Source organism: Plecotus auritus, assembly GCF_963455305.1.
Source record: "Plecotus auritus genome assembly, chromosome: 13".
NCBI lineage: Eukaryota > Metazoa > Chordata > Mammalia > Chiroptera > Vespertilionidae > Plecotus > Plecotus auritus.
The window spans coordinates 24,175,240-24,184,658 of NC_137779.1; positions in this window are offsets into that span (position 1 = coordinate 24,175,240).

The following is a 9,419-nucleotide window of genomic DNA, read 5'->3' on the forward strand; positions in this document are numbered from 1 at the left end:
CAACCAACCACTCATCTAATAGGTGATACAATACATGTAAATCATCCCAAGAGCATAAATAATAGGAGAATGTAGTAAAATAATTAGAAATTGGTGAGTTTTGAGTATTGAGGACCTTGGTTTGTAATGTAACATAATTTAACTTATGAAACAACTGGATCACCAGATTCTGAAAATTTGACCATTGGCTCTCAGACACAGGCCGGCTCCTGCGTACCATGTGCCCTTCCTCCTGCCCCGGCCTCCCATTGTCCTTGGACATCAGCGCCCGAATTGCCCAATTAATCCATTCAGCAGCATCTCCTTGAGTCCCTTCAAACAGCCTGGGAAGGAGGAACCAGCACCCTCCCCATTTTACAGAAGAGAAAACTGAGGCTCAGAGAGAAGAACTCACCTGCCCCAGCTCATGCATGAAGCTCTGGGATTGGAACCTAGGCCTGAACCAGAAAGCCCATAGTTTTTTGTTTTTGTTGTTGTTATTTAAAGAAAGCCATGTCCTTACCACTATGTCACACCGTCCAGAGCAGCGGGGTTTTAGGGGGATCCCATGTCCCAAACTCTCACCCCTGCTGACCAGCCCTGGTGCCTGGAAGTCCCCATCCGCCACCCTTTGCAGTTCCTGGCTGCTGGGGGAAGACACTGGCACTTGGAAGGGTGACAAAGTTAGACCCAGCCCCACCTTCTTGCAAGGAGCAGGAGCAGGACACAGCAGAGCGGGAGCCGAGGACAAAGAGAGGAGGCTGGGGACAAGGAGCTGGCATTTATCGGGCAGTGGCTGCATGCCCGGCCCCAGGCCAAACAGTTTGTATGAGCTTATCTAGACCTCACAACAACTCTACGATGTGGGCACAATAATTACCCCCCATTTTACTGAAGGGGAAACTGAGGTTCAGAAAGCTGGACCACTTACTCCATCAGGACACACTGCTAAGAAACTAGACTGCTGACTTCAGCTCCGGTGACAGGGAAGGAAGGCGGGCAGACAGGAAGTGGGGGGGGGGGGTGGCATGCTAAGTTTACTCCAGGTCTCTTTGGTCTTTTGAGCTCGGGCTGCCAGCCCTGGGGGTGGTTCATTCAGCAGGTGATCCGGGCAGAGGTTCCCCAAACTCGCCTCCATATCCTGCCCTTCACTGGCATCCTGCCAAGCCCTGTAATTCGATGGTTATGGTGTGTCCGTTCTGTGCCAGGCCCTGTGCTGGGTCCTGGGATGCCAGGGGAGCCGTACAGAACTGGCGGTGCCCTTTGGGGCTCCAGGGTCTAAAGGGAGAAGGAGATGAATTGAATGATCACCCAGATTGTGGCAGGGCCCACAGTCCAGAGGAGAGGGGCAGGGGCTCTGAGGGTGCGCAGTGTGGCCAGACCTTGGAGGTGGGGTGAGGAGGAGTCAGGAGAACGTCTGAGACCGGAAAGATGCAGACTTGTTGACTTGGGAGGAAGGATATAGAGAGCAGAATGTCCCAGGCAATGAGAACAGGCTTCAAGGAATTTTCCCTGGAGTTTTCAGCAGCCCCCCAGCAAATAAATATGTAAGGCAGTGGGGTTCCCTAAACCCACCAGCCAAAGCCTCTGAACCCCAGTTCCTGCCCTGCTCAGACCCCCATCTCACCTCTTGATGCATGAAGGAGAGCACCTGTCACCTCTCACTCACGCTCTTCCTTCTTCACATGCTCCTGCCTCAGGACCTTTGCACGTGCTGTTCCCTCTGCCTGGTACTCTCCTCCCACACGTCTGCATGGCTGGCATCTTCTCATCCTTTAGGTCGCAGCTGGAATGTCACCTCCTCAGAGAGGCCCTCCCTGCAGCCCGGCCCCAGTTGTCCTTGATAATAGTCCCCCCTTTTCCCTCTGAGGCACGGATGGCTGCCTGGAGTAATGTCGATGGTATATTGATTTTTGCTATGCAAGGTTAGGGGCCTCTGTCCCCCACGTTCACTCTTTCCTTGTCCCTGCACAGTGCCTGGCACACAGTAGGGGTTCGGGAAACATTTGCTGAATGAACGCATGTGCTAGGGACACTTTGCAAGGGTGTGAGGGCAGAGGCAGGGCCGTGGGCCAAGTGCCAAGGGCGGAGATCAAGAGAATCTCAGGTCTAAGGCTAGGAGCCCGGCAGACCTGGGTCCAATCCCCACGCCACTGACGAGTTGCAGGCCTCTAAGCTCGGGGAGCCTCAGCTTCCACCTGTGAAATGGGGAGACGCGTCCTTGCTCCTCCTGGGGCTGCGGGGTGGCGGGGGAGGGGTGGCTGAAATGAGCAGGGACGTGGCTGGCACACTGCAGGCGCCCAGTCAGCGCCCGTCCTGGGAGAGACAGCCCCTGGCTACGGGGCAGACGTGGACCATCTGAGGGGCCCTGTGGAGGCCTCCGAGTTCCCCCAAGCCTCGGGGCCTTGCCTCTGTGGGTTGGGGAGCCAGCCTCAGCCCTGCTGAGCTCTCTGGTCTTTTAGCCTAAAATTAGCTCACAAATTCCTTGGCTGCCTGGCGGGTGCTTCCAAGCGACAATTCAAACCAGATGTTTCCAGCTGTTGGGGCCCATCCCCCCTGGCCAGCACCCGCGTGCCTGCGTGTGTGCTGGCTCTAGGAGGCGGGACTCAGCCTGGGAAGATCAATCCGCTGTGCTCATGCAGGATCCCGGCTGCCGGGCGGGGGCTGGAGGGCTGGGGGGCTGAGGTGCTGGGGAGACTGGGGTAGCCCTGATGGGTGGGGGGAGGGGTGGAGCCAAGCCCCAGGTCTGCATGCTCAGCCTCCTAGGATGGGGACGCCCCTCTGACCGGCCTGTTGATGGGGCGCAGGGTGGGTGCTCTACCCCTTTCCATCCTCACGGAGCGCCTGCTGTATGCCAGGCCTCCTTTGTGTGCCGTCTTGTGCAGATGGTGTGATAGAGTCTCAGTCCCAGATGTCACTCGTGTTTTTTATTATTATTATTATTATTATTATTATTATTATTATTATTATTATTTAGTGCCCGGTGCCAAGGCTCGCTGTCTTCTCACAGTAACCCAGGGTGCTAGTATTACCTCCCATTTTACAGGTGAGGAAACTGAGGCCCAGCGCGGCTGAGTAACAGCCCATGGTCACCAGGGTTCCCTGAGCGCAGGTGATCGTGGCCTTTCCTGGGTGGGTTTTACCTCCTTGCTGTCACCCCGCGCGGCCTTGTCCCTCGTGGCGGGTGGGTCTGGATGCGCGAAGACCCTCACTGTGAGGTGGGCCCGGGCCAGGTGCAGGAGCTGACTGGTGGCAGCTGCCCGCCGGGAGGAGTGGGTCACCCGGAGGCCCCGGGAGCCAAAGCTCTGGTCCCTGCAGAGTCAGAGCTGGTGGTCGGGGCTGGGGACCTGTATGGCCTTTGAGGGGGCCTTATGTGGAGCCCCTTCTTCTCTCCAGAGAGGGGACCCAGAGCCATCTCTTGGTCGCGTCCTGGAGAGAAAGGCTAGATGTGGGGGCGGGAGGGGGGCCGTAGAGAGGACAGGGGCCTGATGCGAGGAGAGGAAAAGTGGTGAAAGGTTTCGCAGGCACAGGGAGCCATGGATGGCCTTCTCCACTCTCAGTAAAAGGTCAGCCCCCTGCAAATGCCCACAGACGCCCTGCGGGATTCATCCTGGCCCTCCCCCCGGCCCCCACCCCACCGGCCGTGCCCTCCAACCTCACTTCCTCCCGCCGTCTCCTCGCTCCCTCTGTCCAGACGCACCAGACACCTTCCTTCCCCTCTGTGCCGGGACACTCGTCCCCATCAGCTCCCTGGTGCACTGGCTCACGGCCATCAGGCCTTTGCTCCAATGTCACCCGTTCCCTGCTCTGGCTGCCTCCGCACCCCTTGCCACCGACTGCCGTGCCATTGGTACATTCCCCAGTTATCTTTCAATGGCCTCCTTTGTCCCCCCGGAAGGTGAGCGCCATGAGGACGGGGGTTTTTGGTCTCTGTTGTTCTCTGCTGTGGCTCCAGTGCTTGCAAAGTATCTGGCACATAGTATGTGCTCAGTAAGCACCTCCAGAGAGAGAGAGAGAGAGAGAGAGAGAGAGAGAGAGAGAGAGAGAGGAGAGAGGAAATGAATGGAAGAAAGGGAAGGGGAGGGAAAGGAAGAACAGAAAAAAGGAAGGAGGGAGGGAAGGAGAAGGGGACAGAGGGAAGGAGAAAAAGATGGGACAGAAGGTCTTAGTGTAGAGTGAGAGGGTGGAGAGCAGGGGAAATGTGAGATGGCCGAAAATGTGAGTGTTTGGGTGACTTAGGGCCCTGAAGTTCAGCTCTAATTCCTCCCCACTTCTCACTCTGGGCCAGACCCCCTTCTCAAAGGTGGCGGGGGAGAGGCCCCCCATTGCCAACAGAACTGCGAAGAAGTTCAGAAGCATCATCTGGATTCCCTCTCATGATGGTGGGTGATGGGGGTGGGGGCTCCTGGGGACCCAGGGCGGGGGGGGGGGGCGGGGGACAGGGGCGGTGGGGGGGGCAGGAAGTGGAGGCCAGGTCTGCGGTGGGGTGCTGTGTGGTGTTTACATTCCTGCCCTCGCTGCGGCCTCCCTCCACCGCGGGCTAATGAAGCTGCTCCCCGCACCGGGCCTGGGGAATGTAAATGTTTACGGCGGGCGCCGTGCGCAGCTGGCCCGGCCACCACCGCCGCCGCAGGAAGCCGGTCCTCCCGGCTCGAGCCCCCTCCCCACACCTTCCAGAAAAGAGAGGGATGCAGGGTTCTTTATGTTTTTTAAGAGAAACGTTTAATGCAGTCACAGCCCACGGAAAGCACACACGTCGGAAGCGTGCAGCTTGCTCTTTCCGTAGGAGCCACGTCAGCACCACCCAGACATCGCGCTCCCAGCCAGGAGGTTCCCTCGCGCCTCTTGCCAATCAATCCACACCCTCTCAGGGTGACTGCCTGTGGGACTTCTGTCCCAGCTTAGTCTGTGTGTGTTTGTTGTTGTTGTTGTTGTTGTTTTTTTTTTGGTTACTTCTCACCTGAGGATATTTCCCATTGAGTTTTAGAGAGAGTGGAAGGGAGAGGGAAAGACAGAGAGAGAAACGTCGATGGGAGAGAAACACAGCCATTGGTTGCCTCCTGCACATGCCCCGACCCGGGGCAGGGGTTGAGCCTGCAACTGAGGTACGTGCCCTTGACCAGAATCGAACCCGGGACCCTGTAGTCCACAGGCCGACGCTCTATCCACAGAGCCGGCCAGGGCCATAGCTTGGTTTTGCTTTGGTTCTAGATACAGCTGTGGGCAAACTACGGCCCGCGGGCCGGATCCAGTCCCTTCGGCTGTTCTATCCGGCCCGCAGAGCCGAAAGAGCGGAGGGTTCTCTTGCTCTCCCCTCCGCTCCTTTACTTTGAATTTATATTAGTTCACACAAACACTCCATCCATGCTTTTGTTCCGGCCCTCCGGTCCAGTTTAAGAACCCATTGTGGCCCTCGAGTCAAAAAGTTTGCCCACCCCTGTCTAGAACCACGTAAAGGGAATCACCCCGTGAGTGTTCCTTCGGGCCTGGTTCTTTCGCTCGCTGTGTCCCTGCGAGTCACCCAGATTGCCGGGTGTCTCGCATCTCCTCCTCCTCCTCCTCTCACCGCTGACTGGGCGTCCCACCGCCTGTTCCCCTGTCTTCCGTGGGTGGGCATTTGGGGGTGTCCAGGTTTTCTGCTGTTGGGGATAAAGCCACTGCGGACTCTTTGGTTTTGTGTGGATGTGTGCTTTCCTTTCTCTCGGGGTGAAGACCTAGGAGCGGGGTGGCTGGGTCATCGGGACATTCTGGTGAACATGACGCAAACGACCAGATTGGGCTTCATGGCGGCCGCCGCTTTGCTCTCCCATCCGCCGCGGGCGAGCACTGGATGTTTGCTGAGGGCGGGCAGGCAACCCAGTGCAAACAGGTGGGAAAGGTACTGAGGATCACGGAATGGCAGGGCTTGGAGGAGGAGCCTCTGCTGACCCTTCCTGGTGCGGGAAGGGAAACTGAGGCTCGGGGCACACAGCGCGTGAGGGGCAGACCCAGAAGCGCAGGCTCGAGGTGTCCCAGCTCTATCTGCTCCCTGGGAGACGCATCGGCACCCGCCTCATTTCCCCGGAGCGGGCCGGATGCCAGCCCTTCCCCACCGCAGGGCCTTTGCACGTGCTGTGTCCTGGGCCCCGGAAGCTCTGCCTCCTGCTCCTTGAGAGGATCCTCTTCTCCCACAGGTGCTGCTGGTTCAGTCGCTTCTTCAGAGAGGACGCCCCTGGGCACCACTGCTCCAATAGCTGCCCAGGCCCCTGTGCCCACCCCCGTCAAGCCACTTCCTGTCTCCTCGTCCTCTGGATCTCCTTGACAGCACTCTGCACGGATGGTTATCTTCCCAGTTTGCCCGTGAACTTCTTTCTCGTCTGTCTCCCCTGCGAGGAGGTCCCCGAGGCGGAGGCCGGGTCTGTCTTGTTCCCTTGCAGGAGCTGGTGCAGAGGAAATAGCGTCAGCGTATCCCCTCCCGGTGCCTCTGGGTCCCCATCTGTACCCCGGGCAGGTGGGACTAGAGTTGTTCTGCCAGTGGAGGGAATGTATCGAGCACCTACTAGTACTACGGTATGTTGCAGGCACTGGTGCTAGGGATCCACTGACAGAAGGGGCCCCGATTCTGGACCCGAGAAGTGGACAGTGTGGGGATACACAGCCCCGTATGCTCAGCGCTCTGAGTGGGGAGCCAGGGGTGCAGGAACATAGAGGAGGCTACTGCTCTCCCTCCCCAGAGGCTGGGGTTCAGGGAGGGCTTCCTGGAGGTGGTGATGACCAAGCCACGAGATGTGCAGGGGCAGGCGAGGGGCAGAGGGAAGCGCCCGAGCAGAGGGGTGGCAGCGTCTGTCTCGTTCCCAGCTCTCCCTGCGCCTGGCCGCTGGGGAACAGCTGAGAAATAAGTGAGCATCTCGAGTTGACAGGTGGGGAAACTGAGGCCCAGAGGTTTCACGGCACACCTCGCACTCTGGCCTGCGTGGATGCAGCCCACTCCGCCTCCTCGGAGCACCCACAGAGGCCGCTCCACGGGGGTCCCTCTGAAGGCCAGGCCTGTGGGCCGCAGCCCGGCCTCTCTGGCCACATGAAAGGCGTGGGCTATTTTTTCCCAGCGCGCAGGCCCCAGTGGCCGGGAGCTGTGTAATTAGAAGGGGCTCCGAGCCCACGAGAAGCTGGAACGGGGTGGCGGGGGGGGGGGGGAAGGGGGGGGGGCGGGGAGGCTGTGGTGGGCCGGTCGGCCCGCCCCAGGATCAACTGGGGAGGACCCTGGCAGAGACTTGAGGAGGGTGGGCTTTGCCCTGGCCCTCCCTGCCTCCTCGGCCTTGCTGTTCATGGCTGCTAATTGCAAGGTAGGCACAGGGTGAGGTCTCTGAATGGCTTCAAGGCTGGGCAGAGGGCCTGTTGCTCTCTGCCTCTGAAATTGCAGGTTGCAAGCGTGTGGTCCAGCCTGCTGCATGCCAGAGGCCTGTCGGTGCCCACCCCCTCCCCCTTGGCGCCACGGCAGAGCAGGCTGTGGGGCTCATCCAGCCTGGGCCCCGAAACGGTCCTGGAACTGGGGAATGTGAGATCCTCGGGGAGGACGAAGAGCCACATCTCAGGGCATTAGGTTGTCAAAAGGTGGGAACGCCAGAGTGGAGGTCAGAGTGGGTATTGGCACATCGACAAGCATTTACTGAGCACCTGCTGCGTGCCAGGCACTGTCTTGGATGCTGGAGGGAGGGCAGTGCACAGAACAGAGCTGGTCCGTCTCCTGTCACTCGGGAATAATCTTCAGGAACGGCTCTGAAGCTGCTGGGTTCCCGTCTACCCCAGGGCCTTTGCACGTGCTGCTCTCACTGCTGGGAATCCTCTTGCAACCTTGCCTTCCTAAATACCTCCTCGTCTTCATGGGCAACTCTGCTGTCGCATGGAAGGCCTCCACGACCTTCAGGACCAACTAGGACTAGCGTCCCACAGCCTCCGTGCTGTCTCATCCCAACTCCTAGCCCCGTTTGCAGTTAGACACTCACTTGTTTGTTTACTTACTTCCGGGAGGCCTCCCCTCGACTCTGTAAACTCTGTGCCTTTGTTTGCTCATCGCTGACTCCCAGGGCGTGACACTGAATGTCAGAGTGTTGGAAGCAGTGCTGGCGGGCTGGTGGCAGACATCGAGTGCAACCCCACATTTAGCTGCAGCCCAGAGCGGGGCGGGGGTTTGTCCAGCCACCCACAGTTGATGTGTGAGCTGGGGCTGGAACTCCTGGGTCCTTTTTCCTCCCAGCGGCGGCTCACATTTTTGCTGCTCTGACCTCAGATGGCGGGGTGGGCTTGTGGGTTGGCTGAAGGAGAGCATGTGTGTCTTTGTGTGCGGGTGTGTATGTGAACGGGGCCGGGGGAGGTGGCACTGCCGTGGGGGATGAGCCCCCGGCGGGGAGGGTCACTGGCCTGGCAGCTTCATTTCCAGATGAGACACAGGGGCTGGGGAAGACGGGGCTCTGACCCTCAATATGCTGCTGCATCTCGGTAGGTCACGCTGCGGTGAGCCTCAGTTTCTGCATCTGTCAAATGGGCTTCACGCATCCCTTCACCTCTCCCCGAGCAATTATGGAGCCTGCGCAGTGGCAGCTCTCTGGGAGGGTGGGTGACCCCAGCAACCCAGGGAAAAGGTCACAATATTCAACCTCCATGTGCGAGACGTCCACATCCCAGTCCCTGGAAGCTGTGGCTATGAATATGTCACCTCCCATGGCAAAAGGGATTTGCAGGTGTGATTAAACATAGTCTTAGCCTGGCCAGTGTGGATTAGCCATTAACCGGTTAAAAATGTGGATTTTGTAATAAAAGAGAACACGATAATTTCAAGAGAAACATCAAAAGTGCTTTATTCAAAGTAATGACCATCGCTAGCTACACATTTCCGCATCTTTCAGGTAATTTGTGGATACCGTCCCAATAGAACTTTTCTTGTTTTGAGGCAGACCATTCAGAGACCCAATTTTCCACTTCTTCGTACGTTTTGAAGTGCTGCTCAGGAAGTGCGTGTGCCATCGATCGGAACAGGTGGTCATCTGAAGGAGCAAGGTTTGGTGAATACGGCGGGTGGGTTAATACTTCCCAGGCAAGATCTTTTCACGTGTCTTTTACTGGTTTTGAAGTGTGTGATGGTGCATCATCATGAAGCAAAATTACTTTGCTGTGTCTTCTGACCCATTCTGATTGTTTTACCATCAAAGCGAGGTTCAAATTAATTATTTGTTGTTGGTAGCGATCAGTATTAACGGTTTCACCTGGTTTTAGAAGCTCATAATACACCACACCTTCCTGATCCCACCAAATGTAGAGCAATGTCTTCTTTCCTAAGAGATTTGGCCTTACAGTCGACGTTGATGGTTGACCTGGATCAACCCCTGATTTTGTGCGTTTGGGATTCTCAAAATAAATCCACTTTTCATCGCCAGTCACAATTTGATGCAAAAAAGACTTTCTTT